The sequence below is a fragment of the Canis aureus genome, chromosome 20, assembly GCF_053574225.1.
Source record: "Canis aureus isolate CA01 chromosome 20, VMU_Caureus_v.1.0, whole genome shotgun sequence".
Taxonomy (NCBI): Eukaryota; Metazoa; Chordata; class Mammalia; order Carnivora; family Canidae; genus Canis; species Canis aureus.
This window is the reverse complement of record NC_135630.1, coordinates 41,006,488-41,023,251: the sequence shown is the minus strand read 5'-3', so window position 1 is coordinate 41,023,251 and position 16,764 is coordinate 41,006,488. Positions and strand designations below refer to the sequence as shown.

The following is a 16,764-nucleotide window of genomic DNA, read 5'->3' as shown; positions in this document are numbered from 1 at the left end:
TACTGAGATAGAATCTCCTCCCTTCTGAGCCAAGACTGCAGGGTGAGTAGTACCAGTTGTCAGACAAGGGGTTGCAAGGCACAGGCAGCAGAGGCAGGGGAAAGCAGAGTGTCCAGAGCTCTGAAAGGAATACATCCCACAACAGAGAGTTGTCACAGCCTGCATTCTTTACTATTTCTTTTATTTTTCAGACTGTATTCTTTACTTCTTTTATGGGCCTCTCTCCTCATTGTAATATCAATTGAAGTCAATATTTATTGCATAGTTGCCAAGCGGTAGGAGTTAAAATAGGCCCTAAAGATGCAAAGCAGAAAGAAAGAAACCTGTGGTAGGAGGAAGAATGTAAAAAAGGTATTACCTACCTGAAGAGAGGTATTACACACCTGAAGGTGTGTTGGTTCAGAAAACGGCAAAGAAAAGTTACTACTTAGGGATCTGAAGAATGAAACAGGACCTCATCCATGAGAAGGATTCTGGGAGATCAGAGTCATGATCCCAGGATGTTTGGTTGGCAACAGTTGAAGTTGGAGGGGAGAAACACATGCATGTAATAGAAAAAAAATGTATTTACACCTAGAAAGAGAATTTGAGAACCATCTCAGTTCAGTCCTCCATATTTGTAACCCAATATGGGTGCTTTGAAAATAGTTCAGAGTCAGAGCTGACTTTGCAGTGAGCTCTGAGAGTGCTGCATATGAGAGTGACCCAAGGAGCATCATCCAAGCCCTGAAGTCTAAGCTCCACCACTGACAATAAATCCAAATTTCTATGAGATAGGGCCAGAGAATGACAACTGGGAGTTAAAAACAAATTTAAGAAAGATTATAAATCACCATCCCTGCCCTCACAGGGCTTCAGTCTTCATAAAATGTCAATGCAAAATGATAAAATGGCAAGAACAAAATGTTTCCCTCAAGCTATTCTTTCTTTGACTCCTTCCATCCCTAATTGTGAGACATTCAGAAATTTCTAAGCATTTTCTCATGTCATTTTTTTTTCTTTTTGCCTAAAACATCACCTTTTTTATTCCTGACTAGGAAAATTTGACTCCTCATTTAAGAATAAGTTCCAATATTATCTCTTAAGAGGAACATGTATTCATACTTCTAGGAAAAAAATCACTGTTCCTTGGCAAAAGAGTATGTGGAAAGTTCTGTTGAAGTATTTCTCATGTTGGTCATCATGTGAATACTTTACATACCAGATTGTAAACTTCTCAAAGGCTTAGTTATATTAGAATGCACAGTACCTGGCCTGGGGCCTATAACGATTGTCTTGAATACATGGAGGAGGGAAAGAGGGAAGAAGGAAGCAAGTGAATCAGAATGAGTATAGTTTGCACACTGGGGTGTCTTTGGCAGTCAGAACTGTGCAGGTACCAGAGACTTCAGGGCAAAGGGCATAAAAAGGGAAAATAGATATGCCAGAAAGAGTTTGATAATGTGCTTTCAACATTTTTAACTTATTTTTAGATCTTTTTAGCTTTAGAATGCTTTCTTCAAATAAATTCTTATCAAGTGATCCAACATATAATAGAATTTGATAGTTCTCAGAGTATGACCCTCAGACCAATAGTATCTTGGAACTTGTTAGAAATGCACATTTTCACAACCTGGCTTAGATCTCCTGAATCAGCAGATCTGGGGATGGGACTCGGCATTCTGCACTTAAAAGTTTTTCCAGGTATTGTTGATGTGTGGTCAGGCTTCAGAACAGTGGAATTACTTTGAATGAAATATTGTTGGTCAATAGCTGACAATCCCCAAGCCCTATTCAGTTCATACACCCATTTAGGTTTTGCAGGGACCCTTTCCATAGGGTTTCAAAGTTCTTACAGAATCTAAAATCTAATCAGCTGGCCTTGCAGGTTTGGGTCCTCTTCTGTGTTAAACACAATCCTCAGTTGGCCTGACTCCAGAGCTCTGATGGTTCTCTGCATGTGTACTTCAAAGAGGAGTTATTTCTATTGATCAGCTTTAGAGCCAGACTTTTGCCAATTCACACAACTTCATATGTAATAATTACCAGAACTCTTGCCTGAAAAAAAATCAGTGAAAGCAGTTGCCATTTTGATATGTGCAGTCAGTTCAACACTGTACACTTTCTACCAAACAATGGCTTCATAATATTGTAAACTCCATACCTGGCCATCCGCACTTCTGCAAGTGCCATAGACATAGCATATGCTAAATAGATCCCCAAGCTACCATTCCAGTGAATCACATATTAGCCAGCTGAAGTCCTTATTCCGAGATGCAATCTAATCTGAGGGTTTTTTCCTCCTCTACTTAAGAATTCATAGCTGTGTTAATATAGCATCCCTCCTCATTACATGGCTTCTGAGTAAGTTATATAGTAATGATGAATGATAAATCAGATGGCCAAGCCTATATTACTCATGACATTTTAATAGTATTAATCTGGGATAGCTTTTAATTGTCCATTCTACAGTCTTTAATGCTAAAGAGATATAGATGTTTCCATTATTCTAATTGTATTTCAAATAAATGTATGGGCTCACGTTTTCCCTCTAACCCTGTAAAAAAATAAGGCTAAATTAGAGATGTCTCTATGCATGAAAAATGAATTATTTTATAGCAAAACCTTGATTAATCACACTGGAAAATAGCAGGAACCTCAATTAACTGTACATTGTCTGCACTTGGCTTGTCAGAAAATGACATAAAGGATAGGAAAATAAAGTTTCATCATGAATTCAAAAAAATTTTTAAAAAAGGGTTCAAAGCAACCTCTTTTGTCTTTCATATCCTGTAATCTAGTTAAGTGAAAATTGATGTTTGGATAACCTTGTGGTCCAGTAAGATTTTCAGTTATAAAACAAAAAGTCGATTATTTTCAAAGGCTCCATTTGCAAGACAAGAAATGGACTAATGCATTTTCAAAGGAGTTTCACCAGGACTATTGAGACAAATTGGGTTAATTTCGAAGTTATCGAAAAGACCACTTTCCAAGTGTTCTACTTAATCAAACTTTTATTACAGTAACTGCATATATTGATCACATTTAGGAGAAAGATGGAATCACCCAGAAAAGTAAAACTTCCAGATAATTAATGCCCTCCGTACTAAGCACCAAAATATTTGTAAACTAGCCATTTTAGTCATGGTCAAGCTGTCTGTGACTTGATTAGACAGGAAAATGACTGTCTTAAATATTCCTGATGGCATTGGTATCATTCATAAGAGAAGAGTTAATACAAGGGTAACAGGACTATAAAACACTTTTATACGACAGAGAGTAAAACTCACTCTACTTCTTTGTTTCTATAGTTCCAGACTGTGATCTGTAAATCTTAAAAGACAAAACAAAACAAAAAACAAAAACAACCAAAACACCTTTTGAGTTTTATCTATAGCTTCTTCTTGCTATCTCTGAGTGCCACTACAGTCTGGAACAAGATTTTCTGCAAAGTTATTTGGATCCTAGGCTGAAAGTAGCTCTGTCTATCCTACTTCACAACTAGAAGGTTGTGGGGACAAGGCAGGCAATTTGGACCAGAAAAACAGAGCACAGGAGATTTATAAGTGTTTAGGCAGTAATAGGTCAGAGGCCAGGAAAATAAGTTGAGATCAAGAGTGCAAAATGAGATTTATAAAGGCTGTGCGATAGACAGTACCTGAGGAATTGCCAACAGGAGGGTCAGAATAAAACACAAAGTCAAAGTTCCAGGCAAATAGTTAGCAACTAAGAGATTTATGGAAATTGAATCAGATCGAAGAATTTCAAAAGGAGAACCAATATTTGGAATCAGATATAAGGAAGGGATACCAACAGAGAGGCAATTGATAGGTCTTAGCTTTAACATTATTTTAAAAATCCTACATCCACCTACTTCCCTCCATCTGCACTATCATCACCATGTTCTAAGTTATCGTATCTCTTCTGAGCTCTCCTATCCTTTACATTAACTCTACTGCTTTGAAGTCTTTTTAATTGGTCTTCCCCTTCAAGAGATTCTGTTGTTGGCCCACTCAGGTCCTCTTTACCAGGCAGGGCTGCTAATGGTAGGAAGTTGCATCCTTCCCTGAAAACTTGTCCTTAGCTTATAGGGAAGTAGCTGGGAGCTTATAGGGAAACCCTCCTCTCCAAAGGTATCCTGCAGCCAGCATCCAACTCATACTACATGCAAAAAGCCAGCTGCCTTGCCTGGAGGTGAGATAAATCGGTGGTGCTACTTACCTGAGCTCCAGAGTTCCCTGTGGGAAAAAGTTGAGTGATACTAGTGGGTAGCTAAACCAGGTCTTCATTGAGCTTCTAATCTGGCCATATTACAGTTCTCTCAGTTCCTTACTGGTTGTCTTGGGAGCTTACTCGCGTCCTACTTACTTGTATCCCTTCTTTTCAGGCCCTGCTTCTGGGAAACCTGATTTAAGGAAGATACACTGAGCACACCAGTAAATCTAATTATTTAACTTAGGATAATAATGTGATTTTCCAAAATTGTATTTTTAATCTCATTCAAGAGAGGGGAAAAATCCATATCATTAAAATGAGTGAAATTTGTATTAAAAAGGAAAAAAGAGACACAACTCAATTTCTGACTTTGTAGAGATTAAATATTGTTTCTTACAGGATGTATTTGGAAAATGTTTAAGAACTTTCTGAAAGTGAACAAATACAACTCAGAGAAAATGAAGGTACTTTAGAAACAAAAAGGATTTTTTTTTTTTTTAAGAAGTAAAGCAGAGGAACTAACAGTTCTTGTTGGCTATTTTGACTTTTTATCGAGTTTATCACAATCATAAACTTTGTCACAATATTTGTTTTTTTGTCATTTTCTTAAACATTGAGGCTCATATGACTTAAGAGACTTGCTCAAGATCATATAACTAGAATGTCTTAAGTTGTCCTTTAAACCAAGTTATCTGATTCTGAGCCCTTTGTATAATTCCTCCAACTGTATATTTCAAAGAGTGTTCTAAAGAGCACTGACTGGGGAAAATGCTTAGGAAAAAAAAAGAAAGAAGAAGTTAATTTTAGTGATTTACATGAATTTGGAAAATACTACATATTATATCCCTGTGGGAGATAATTTTCTCTACACCTCTCATATTTTCACACAGCCTTCTGAGCAAATGCAAGAATATTTATATAGAGAGACATTCAAGAGAATACAGTAGAAATGCTTCACTTGCCTTCCTGGAGAGATTTGCTTATATTTCTGGTTAATAAATATAATGTCCTTTTCTTTTTTTTAATTAAATCCAATTAGCCAACATATACTATATCATTAGTTTCAGACGTAGGGTTCAATAATTCATCAGTTGCACGTAACACCCAGTGCTCATCACATCCCGTGCCCTCTTTAATGCCCATCACCTAATTACCCCATCCTCTACCCACCTCTCCTCCTGCAACCCTCAGTTTGTTTCCTATAGTTAAGAATCTCTTATGGGTTGTCTCCCCCTCTGATTACTTCCCATTCAGTTTTCCCTCCCTTCCTCTTTGATTCTCTGCACTATTTCTTACATTCCACATATGAGTGAAACTATATGGTAACTGCCTTTCTGTGATTTACTTATTTTGCTCAGCATAATACCCTCCAGTTCTATCCACATCGATGTAAATGGTGAATATTCATCCTTTCTAATGGCCAAGTAATATTCCATTGTACGTACCACATCTTCCTTATCCATTCATCCGTCGATGGACGGTGAGGTCCATTTCTATAAAGGAGGAAAGATGGGTTTACTAGAAGTTCTCTTATAAGACTGGGGATTTCCTGAACTTGGTGTTTCTCTGATGTAACACAGATAGCTGGACCATCATTCACCGCCCTCATGGAACTTGGGAGGCAAGAGGGACCCAAGAAAGCATAGAGCTCATGTTGCTCGGAGTCATGGGAATAATAAATGGTTTAAATCCATTGTCTCCTTATTAGCCAAATCTGTGGAAGTCTGAAAGCCAGCTTCCCACCATGCCACTGTTTAGGAACTGTATAACCACTGGATGTAACTCCTCCAAGGGATTCAAAACTCAGAGGGAGTGCTCTAAGAAATCTTCTAATAAGGAAACATATTTCTCGTTTTCCTAACGTGACTAGTTCTCCTCTATTGCACATTGATACAGAATTACAGCCACACAGTGATGGAAAAGCATTTAGCAGTGCCAGTTTGGGGGCTTAGAAATAGCATTATGCTAGCTGGTATTTTCTCTGTCTTACTAGAAGATTGATTCTTCCTTTTGTAAGTGCAAACAGAAGAATTCAAGAAATAGACGCTACACCTCCTCTGAGTCACTGCTTTTATTTGCTTTTCCTGTATCAACCCCCTTCCTAGTTTTAATTACATGGCTTGGTACATTCTTGAAGTCAGGATAAATTCCTAAGAGAGATTTTCTCCTCTTAAACGGCAGCTTTGGAAGAAGCCCTAAACATTAGATCAAGAATCTACCTGGATGTCTCTGCTTCTACATCTCTTCTTCTGCTTATTGTAATTGCTGTGCAGTACTATCTAACCTCTCAAAGAGAATCTGACTTTCTTCTCCCTCCTGTTGCATTCCTCAGTGTAATGGTAAACAACTGAGAAGCTGAAATAATGTGATGTGGACTCTTCTCAATGCTCGTCTGAGAATTCTGCAAGAAGAACTACCAAGTAATAAAAAAGAACTCAGCTGGAAATATACATTGCAAAAATAAATTGGAAGATGGCTTTAAATGCTTTTGAGTGGTCCCAAGGAATATAAAAGGAAGCAGAATACAGAAAATGATAAACAAAACTTTCAGGACTGACTCAATAAGTAGCTCTTAAAATAGCTGTGAGTTTCCCTACTAACACCCAGCAGGCTGCCAATAACTAGACAGACAAATCGAACAATTAGATGTTATGAGGCAGCATCAGAACAGATCCATAACGTAACATCCTGAGTGGAGCCTTAACCATTGTCTGAATAAAAATGGTGCCAGGCACAAGAGATTATTTCTGACCTGCACAAAATAGTGGAAAAACTCCTATGAAATACATTCCTTTATTGAGCACCTCCGATGTGTCTGATGGTCTGATTTGTACCAAGGGTGCTGAAATGAGAGACACAGATTTTTTCAAAATCCAGAGGAAGAAAAATTAATATGGTTTGGTAAGCATTAGGAAAGCAATGCATATATGTGTTGTTGGAAGATCAGGAAAAAGGCATTCTACCCACATGTGGAATATATGAAGAGGCTGGGTCCTGAATGAGTCTTCCTGGATTGATAGAGATTTTTTCAGCTAAAAAATCAGAGAATAGACCTTCTAGAAGGATATAATGACATGTTTAAGGCATCAGGCTGTGAAAGAGTTTGTGCTTTTGGAGATACTGCAGGCCACTCTGGCTGGAGTAGTGAAAACAAATGAGGAAAGATGGAAAAATGAATCTGGAGATTAGAAGGAGGCAAAATCATGAAAGGTCTTTTGTGTGCTGCTAAGTGACTTGGGATTCCATCCCAAGAGTTAAGAAACCACTGATACGATTTAGTCACAGTCAGGTATCACTCTGATGACCTTCAGGGGGCACTAACATGATTTAGCTGAACAATCCACTCAGAATTTATAGATCCAAGTATACATTTCTGATAAAATAAATTCTTAAGTTGATTAAACTTTTTTTTTTAAATATAGTGTTTCTATATCCTGATCTAATTTGTATTTTTCTCCTTAATTTTTTTTCCAGAAGTGAAAATAATAGTTTTTGTGCTTTACAAAGGTTAAAAACACTGACAAAATTCATGCTCAGTTATATATGGTAAGTTCCAATCAAGACAAATTTGAGAGTGTTAATAAAGAATCCTGAAAGCCAAAGAAAGTATCTTGTTTAATTGGCACGTTTATAATGCCACGTATCCCAGTGGCGATGGGAATGAGGGTGAAATCTGGCAGCAAATACCTTAGGATTTGGCATATGTGTGGACTCTAGCCTTAGGCCAACTAATGAATTTCAGCCAAGTCTGAGGATGGCAGCCCGGGCACCTCCTTCCTTCCTTCATCCTTCTCTTCCTGTGTATTATTCTTCAGGTGGTCTCATCCTTGTCACTACTCTGATGAGATCTTGGATCCTGGCTATTCTTTCTTTTATATTGTTTTCACACACCTGGCTTTTTGCAGAAAGACATTTTAAAATCTGGAACACTCCGCAGAGCACATCAAATACTAAAAACTGTGTTTTGTGGGCTCAAAGGCTGCTTCTTTATGAAACTACTTTTGGTAAATACTGCTTAAATAGTTACTTGGATGCCTTGAACTGTAGTGCTAAATGGTATTGTGGTGAACATCAAAAAATGGAATGGTAGTTTATTTAATCTGAAAAACTGCATATTTTTCTATTATTTATACTGCAGTGCTTGACATATCTCACTGTGTTTTTCATTTCCTTGCAATTGCCAGCCTCCTAAATTGCTATTTTTTTTTATCATGTTTCTATTACATTCAGATTTCTTTCTAGTCAAGTTATTCTGAGGGGGAAAAAAAAAACAAACCAGTTTGAGCCGAATTTTACTGGCATTAAGATTCAGCCATGCAATTAAAAAAAAAAAAAACCGCAAAGTTTATGCCTAGAGAGAAATTAGAATTCTTTCATACTTTTTATAGGACCAAATTTCCTTGAGTCTATGGCATTGTTTTACCTTTGCCATACAACTATTATTTATGGGGTTAGTAAATTAAAAGTGCTGACATTTCTGTTTACGATTTGAGGTTTTTTTTTTTTTTAATTGATATTTGTCCCCATGAAGGCCAATAGTCCATCAAAATTACCAAAAGAAATTTGAAGAAGATGAGTTCATAGTATTTGTTTTGGTTTAAAGAGTATTGTTGCCACAGATGAATAACATTTTGATGTATTAAGAAAGGGATCAACAGTTAAATAAGCCACCAATTTCACTGAGTAGGAAAGTATTTAAATCCTCCACCTATCTATGTGATACTTTTTGCTTAAATTTTCGATTTATGTGTGTAATTCTAGAGAAGATAAGACTTCATTATACTGAGTGCAACAAGAATATTGGAAGAAAAAATGTTATCTGCTGTGACCTTGAGAGGTTAGGCTTTTGTAATATAACAAATACATTGTCTAGACTGCAGAGGTACGACTCGAGCTTTTGAATGAACATGGTTTCAAATGATTTGTCTGTATTGGGTCAGTCATTTCAATCAGGAATCACCAACTCTATATATTCAGAAGATTAGCTGCCTGTAACATGTCACATTTTTCTTTTTTTTTTCTTTTGATTTTTATTGTTTCATAGGTAGGTTAACCTTTGACCATCATCGGCTTTTAAAAATTATACTTTACAGTTTTGATCTATTTTTACCAGATAGTAACTGTAGTACTGTGGTGGTAAAATCATATAGATACGTGTGTTGGGGAGTATGTATAAAATTTTGATGTGAAAAGTACCATAGCTTCACTCATTGTTTTGAAGGGAAATTTTCTAAGAGCCATCTGTTTGAATATGATCCTGATATATCCCAAAGAGGTTATGAATTGAGTAATTTATCTAGTTTTCATTATTCATTCCTTTGTTTGTTCATCCATTAAGTGAGCATTATTTGACTAACAAAGCACTACTAAGGGGCGATCACAAATATAAGAAATGGAGCCCAGGACGTATGCTTCTGGCGGTATGACAGAAAAGATGCTTAGAAAGACCCTCCCACTACAGAATAAAAATCTTAGGTCAATTGCAACAAAGATTTTACTAAGTTCCTCAAATTTTATGAAAGGAATTCTCCGATGAGCTGGACACACTCATGACAACAATAATTAGCTAAAACAAAACAAAACAAAAGTTAAGTTTAGAAACCCAGTTTACTTTGGAGCATTCATGCTTGTAAGTGCTGACTGAAATTGGAAACTAACAAGGGGGGCAGTTGGTTGTCTCACTAAAATGCTGGAAGTGAAACTGAGACTCTTGTATTTGATTCAGACCCTGAAGGAAGGCTAAAGGGATCTCACGTCAGCAGCAAACTCTGGCTGTCAGCATGAGCAGTTCAAATCCTATCTAGAGGAAATCTTCATTTTTGGCTCTTAGGAATCATACACATTAAATTCAACTAAATGTGAGCCTATAACAAAAATCAAAGTAATAAACATATGAGATATAAACCGCTACCAAGTGAGTATCTGCAGAAATAATAAACATATCTAGATTTCCAAGGACTTAAACTAAAAATATTAAATATAGAATATAAAATAGTATATATGAAATGGTTAAAGAAATAACAGCTGACACAAAAATAAGCATGGAATGAGAAATTACTGTAAATAATTAGATATGGAAAAGATTTAAATAGAACTCTCAGAAATCATCATCACTGAAATTAAAAACTCTATTGATCACTACACACCTATTAGAACAGCAGAAATTTAAAAAATAGTGATGATACTAAATGCTTACAAGGATGGAGAGGCACTGTGTTTCTCATACATTTCTGGTGAGAGTTTAAAATGATACAGGGGCTCTGGAAAATTGTTCATCATCTTATGAAATTAAATATGCAATTGTCATTTGACCCAGAAATCACATTCTTGGACATTTATACCAGAGAAATGAAAACTTATGTTCACACAAATAACTGCATACAAATGTTCAGAGAAGTTTCACTGGAAACAACCCAAGTCCTTCAGTAGGTGAGTGGTAGAATGGGTTTTAGTACATGCACACAAAGAAACTGTCCAACAGGTGTTCTAAAAGATACTATGGAAGGAGAAAAATGATTCAGTAAAGACACCAGAGTTAAAGAAAGCGAATAGAGAAATTGGTAAGTACGTAAGTAAATATAACATGCATTATAAGCCAAAAGGGGCTGATCGATCAGTGTTAAAGTGTTTTTAAAGTACTTACATCACTTGGAGTCAGAGCAGTTAACATATTGATTGACTTTAGACGTTAAAAAGTCCGTATGATAAACCCTCAGGATTATGCACTGTCTTGATCTGCTTGGTACCATAACAAAATACCACAAGCTACATTCTTTAAACAACAGACGTTTGTTTTCTCACAGTCCTGGAGGCTACACATCCATGATCAGCATGCCAACATGGTAATTTTCTGACAAAGGGTTGCTTTCTGGCTTACAGATAACTGCCTTATTGCTGTGTCCTCACATGGTGGAGAGAGAAAGAGTAAGCTCTCCAATGTCTCTTTTTATAACGACACTAGTTCCATCATGAAGGATTAAAAAAAAAAAAAAACTTCCATGGATGAGATAAAAACAACTAAAATAATTTTGTAAACTGAAAAACTAAAAGACTGGAAGAAAATAAACAAAAAAGAAGATAAAGAATATGAAAGTAATGTTAAAAGACTTGGATGATGGATGAATTGGTCTAACATAAGTCTAACTGGTGGCCCAGACAAGTGACACCCTTATGACTTTATGACCTCATCTAACCCTAACTGCTTCCCAAAAGCCCCATCTCCAAATACAATCACATTGGAGGTTAGGACTTCAACATATGATTTATGGAGGGAACATAAAAATTCAGTCCATAACACCTGCTAAAAGAATAGAATAAGGAGAGAAAATGATTCACATCATAAGGATGAATCAGGAATACAAAACACTGAAAAAATACAAAATAAAGAAGTATCAATAGCACAGTGTTTCTTTAATCTTTAAGTTGTCCTTGGGAAACATTTTTAATCATCAAAGTATTGCTTATGTGAGTGACAGATAACAAATTGAGAAAGGAGTAACATCACTTTAGGGTAAAGGGAAAAGATAGCTTGGAGACTAGAGCCTGTAGAATGGGTTGAATTTGAATAGGATGGGCATTATATGAACTGTCCAGAGCTGATTCTTGGCATCTGATGAACTGGCCTGCATTAGTCTTCTCTTACTGCCATATAAAATCACCACAAACTTGGCAGCTTAAGCAACACGAATCTATTATCTTGTAGTTTCAGAGATCAGAAGTCACTGGGCTAAAATCAAGCTATCAGTAGGGCTGTGTTATATTCTAAAGGCTCAAGGGGAAGAATTCATGTCCTGCTTTTTAGTGTTGACAATTCAGTTCCTTGCAGCTTTTTGGGCCCATGTTCCATTATCCTGCTGGCTATAAAGTGAGAACCACTCCTGCCTTCCAGGAGCCGCTGCACTGTTGGGCTCTTGGCCTTTTCTTCCAACAACAAAGGCAGATGTTTGAGTCCTTTCAAATCATGTTTCTCTGACAGGACCAGGAAAGCTTCTGTAATTGTAACACTTCATGTTATTAGACTAGACCCATCTGGATAATCTGGGATACTTTCCCTATCTGAAGATTCCTCACCTTAATCACATCTACAAAGACTCTTTTCCAACATAACACATTTTTGAGGACTTAGTATGCAGACCTCCTTGGGAGCTACTCTTCCACCTACCACAGAAAGATCTGGAAGAAACAGGAGGTCTAATTTAAAGGGCATAGGATAATGAAGGACTCCAAAAAAGGCAAGATCGTGATACATTTTGGTATTTGAAAAAAAGTTCACTGTATTTGAATCAGATCATTGGTATTAAGAATTTCATTTTTTTCATAAGGGTAACAGGAAGTCTCTGACATACTTGAATGCATCAAGAGCAAGACCAAATCAGAGTCCCATGTTATAGCTCTTTGCTCGTCACCTAGAGAATGGATTGAGAGGGAGAAATCCAAAGGACAGAATTAAGAAATCTGATTTTGAAGACTTAGAGTAAATTAAACTAGAGAGAGGAACATATGAAGAGGGAAAAAGTGTAACAGAATAAAATTCAGGAGTCTGAATCTGAAAACTTGGGTTGCATTAGTGCTTGTTTTGCAGTGAGGTGCTGCTTGTTACATACTTAGGAATTCTGTGAGCTTATTTTTAAACTGTTGACAATTTGAAAGCAACTCTGTTAGGAGAATTTACACCAGGAAATTTTCTAACACTCTGTCAATTTGGCATTCTCTCTCTCTCTCTCTCTCCTCCCTCCCTCCCTCCCTCCCTCCCTCCCTCCCAGAGACAGATTCTTAGCATGCCAATAATAGAGTGATATTGAAAAAAAGCCTTATCTATTAAGCAGGAAAACTAATATTGGATCAAGATGCAAATAAGATAGTGTGCATGAGGAAGCAAGATCAACAGAATTGCTAAACTGTTTTGATGCTTTGGCAGTCAGAGAAAAGTAGTATTACTGTTAGGATCCTATGAACAGAACTTGGGTAAAATTTTAAGTCACGGATAATTTTCAGTAGCTCACCCATGTTCTTATTACTAGACTGTGATCCATTTGGATAATTACAAACAGAAATATAAATGCCCATGTAAAAGAATGTGGTTCCTCACATGGAAACATATACATATGTATACATGAGCACACACACACAGAGTTAAGGCAACTCGCAAACTTCTCTTGATCTTCCAACTTTCTATTGACTTAAAAGACTAGAAAAGAGAGACACATTAAAATTAAAATGTCACTGCTATTGTAATGAGCTGATTGGAAAATAGACTTTAAGGGATCCCTGGGTGGCTCAGCGGTTTGGCGCCTGCCTTCGCCCCAGGGTGTGATCCTGGAATTCCGGGATCAAGTCCCATGTCAGGCTCCATGATGGGGCCTGCCTTCTGCCTGTGTCTCTGCCTCTCTTTCTCTCTCTCTCTGTCTCTCATGAATAAATGAATAAAATCTTAAAAAAAAAAAAAAAAAAAAAGGAAAATAGACTTTAGATCTTTGGACAAAGGAGTTAGCCCATTCTGCCCTTGAATTAGACCAAAACAACAACCACATCTCGTTATAGGCAATAGTGGAAAATTATAATCCTTTCCAACATGAGCAACATTCCTTCCTTCAAAGCCAGCAAATCAGAGGAGAATCATTCCTCTTTCCCTGGGAGAACAGTGAGTGAGGAGGAGAAGAGGGACAGAGTGTGACTTTAGTGCAGTGATTAAGTGATAGTTGGCCATGGGGCACCATCATGGAAAAAAGGGGGAATTTATATTACAGAAGGAAAAAAATCCCAACAATACTATTATATTATTATTTGCATTTACTTTTAGGGATGATATTAATTTTTATATTCACATAAGAAGCTATATACATGCTACTAGTAATGATTCAACTGCATGGAACATGAGAGAGACATGAGAAACTATACTCCCATAGCAGTGGTAAGAGTATGAATTGATCAAACTTTCGCAAAAGAAAAATAGTAGTTTATTTTACAACCAAAAATATGCTTTTCCCCTTGCTTTAGCAATCATACCTGAGGGAGTTTAATTTATATTAAATAGCAAATAAATATTAGAGGAAGACACAATATTTGCAAGTTTATGTAATTGGAAGAGAGAGAGAGCACATGGACTATAAAAGATAGAAAAATCTTCTATATAAAGTATGACTTTGGCCTTGAATAGCAATGCCATTCTTCAGCTCTGGATTTCTTTTATAATCCAGGTCCTGCTTACAGCCATTTTGCTGTTTTTATTTCATCTGCAGGTCATTTCTCCACAAAGAATAATCAGGATTTCCAAGAACTACACACATATTCAAAAATTCTGAAAAAAAAAGTCTGTCTCTGCTTTGTCTTCTTGATAGCCTTTCACAAGAAATAGTTACAAAATCAAATGAAAAAAAATGAATGCAATAAGAGAAGATGTTTTAGTGTCAGATATCCTAGAGAACTTTGGATATCAATGTTATGTTTAATTTATGTAGTAGCCTAAACACTTACCCACTATGTTGTGATTATGGCTGGTAAGTGCCATTCTTCAGAGCTAATTCATTTAGAATATGTTGAGAAAAAATTCTGTGGGCAGAAATAACTAAGGATAATTGAACTCTTGAGCTTTTTGTCAGAGAACTGGCTCTACACATCTCATGTAATAACCACGAGGAAGCTGACAATTTGTTACATCCTGCACTTGTTTCCGGGAAGTTTATGGTTGCGTAGGACATTGGTCCAATTGTAGTGGTGTGCATTGTGGTCAATACCTGCTAATGCTCAGACAGGCACCAGACTTTCTCAGAAGTCAGTCCTTCCTCACCTGGACTGCTTCCTCACAGCCACATCACCTGAATAATCCTCAGTGTTTTGCCTATCTGGCTAATCATCGACCAGCAGCCAGAGTTACCAGAGAGAGTCCATCCTCATAAGAATAAGTCACTTGAGAAAGATGAAGTCAGTGTATGGCTTCTTCTTAAAAGAATGTGATAGATTTTGTGAAGATAATATCTTGGATACAAAAAAGGAGCAATATTTCTGAAAGGATCTCCTTTTATCTTTAGTAATAGCTTTTATATGTCAATAGAGGAAAGGAGACTGGGTCCTAGCACATGGGGAAACTCACTTGTTCGATGCCACTTGACCTCCTAAGTTGAACTAGAAAACATAGAATGCAAATTTTATCCATAGGACACTTCCAAGAATTACATATTTTTCCGTAGTCATGCTTAATCTGATTTAAGGCTAATAAAATATTAAACATTTCCAACTTTTAAAAATATGTAAGTCCCATGGTCTGAACATGTAGGAAGCACATATAAATACTTGTGTGTTTTTTTTTTTTTCCCAAGGAAGCAGATTGCCTCTTATAACACCCTTCATACTCAGGCCAGTATAGTCGGGTCAAGTATAGGTATCAAGTAAGATTGACTATTAAAGAAAGCTCTTTGTTCTGGAGTCTAAATGATCTCTCCAGGTAGAATTATTTTTTCCCTAACTCTGGCATTATATCAGGATTACTCTAATATTCTTTGTTGGGATATGAAATCATCTTTTGGAGCAGAAGAACATAAAATTATTTTTTATAACATGTTGCCCCAAATCTTTGTCTCATTTATTCTATTTTCCTTTAAATGAAAAATAAAACATATATTTCACTTAGGCTTTATCATAACAGTGGGGATACCTATATCATGACTGATAAACAATTATGACATCCTTATTCACAGTATGGGAGTTTTTTCTATAAATATTCTACCGTGTGGGTTCATATTCCCTATCTCAATGTGCATTTTTAAAGTTTTCATCTTATGCCTTGTTTTCAGGGGAAGCAAGCATTGTTGACGCAATCTCATTTTAACAAGCATGGTGGACCAGAGTGTTAGGGTGATCTCACGGTGGCCAATTGCTAATTTTCCTTAAGAGTTTTCTTGAGCATCTGTTGAGCTAGATGTTAAGATGCTAGCACCAAGTGGTTCTGACCCAATGGTCTTTCTATGTATGCCCCAACATGTCAGTATTTACTAAATATGAGCAGATACCTAACTAATGAATTTTGCCTAGTATTATCCCAAAAGTATCAACTTCTTTATATATGAGATCAAAATCTAGCTTAGAGAGAGCAAGTCACTTAAACTCTCTAAGCCTTCATTTTCCTTTCCATAAAAAAAGAATAACAACACATATCTCATGAGTATTAGTAATAATTAAATTAGAACATATGGTTCACAAAAAGCCAGACAAAAAGGCTACATACTATATGATTTCTTTTGTGTGACATCACTGAAAAGGCAAAACTTCAGGTACAAAACAGATGGATCGTTGCCAGTGATTGGAAGTAGATAGGAGGTCAGCTAGAAAGGGGCACAAAGAAAATTTGAGGGGTGATATATACTTGTTGTCCAACTCAATTGTTGTGGCAGTTATATAGCTGTACACATTTATCAAACCTCATCATGAACTTTCACTTTATGTAAATTAGTGAAATAACTCAACAAACCTGATTTTTTTAAATGAACATATGTAATGAGTTTCACACATAATGCAGGATCAATAAACATTAGTTCTTTCCACACCCTTTCCCCAAAGGAGCTAAGCATAACAAGT

The 16,764-nt window shown here is 36.5% G+C and overlaps 2 protein-coding genes across 48 annotated transcripts in view; one reads left to right on the top strand and one right to left on the bottom strand.

The window, feature by feature from the left end:
* DPP10 (dipeptidyl peptidase like 10) overlaps nt 1-16,764 on the top strand; it is a 1,281,550-nt gene that overhangs the window by 317,012 nt on the left and 947,774 nt on the right. The window lies entirely within an intron of this gene.
* Nucleotides 1-16,764, bottom strand: part of LOC144291725 (uncharacterized) — a 96,632-nt gene that overhangs the window by 71,782 nt on the left and 8,086 nt on the right. For 13 of the 46 annotated variants that reach the window (XR_013359153.1, XR_013359161.1, XR_013359146.1 and 10 more), the window contains one exon: nt 5,640-5,687. The exons of 5 other annotated variants lie outside the window; for them this stretch is intronic. The gene's annotated coding sequence lies outside the window, so the exon portion shown is untranslated. Of the gene's footprint in view, nt 1-362; nt 2,757-5,639; nt 5,688-15,283; nt 15,316-16,414; nt 16,512-16,764 lie in introns of those variants that run through there. 28 more of the 46 variants (XR_013359155.1, XR_013359148.1, XR_013359158.1 and 25 more) reach the window with 12 other exon arrangements.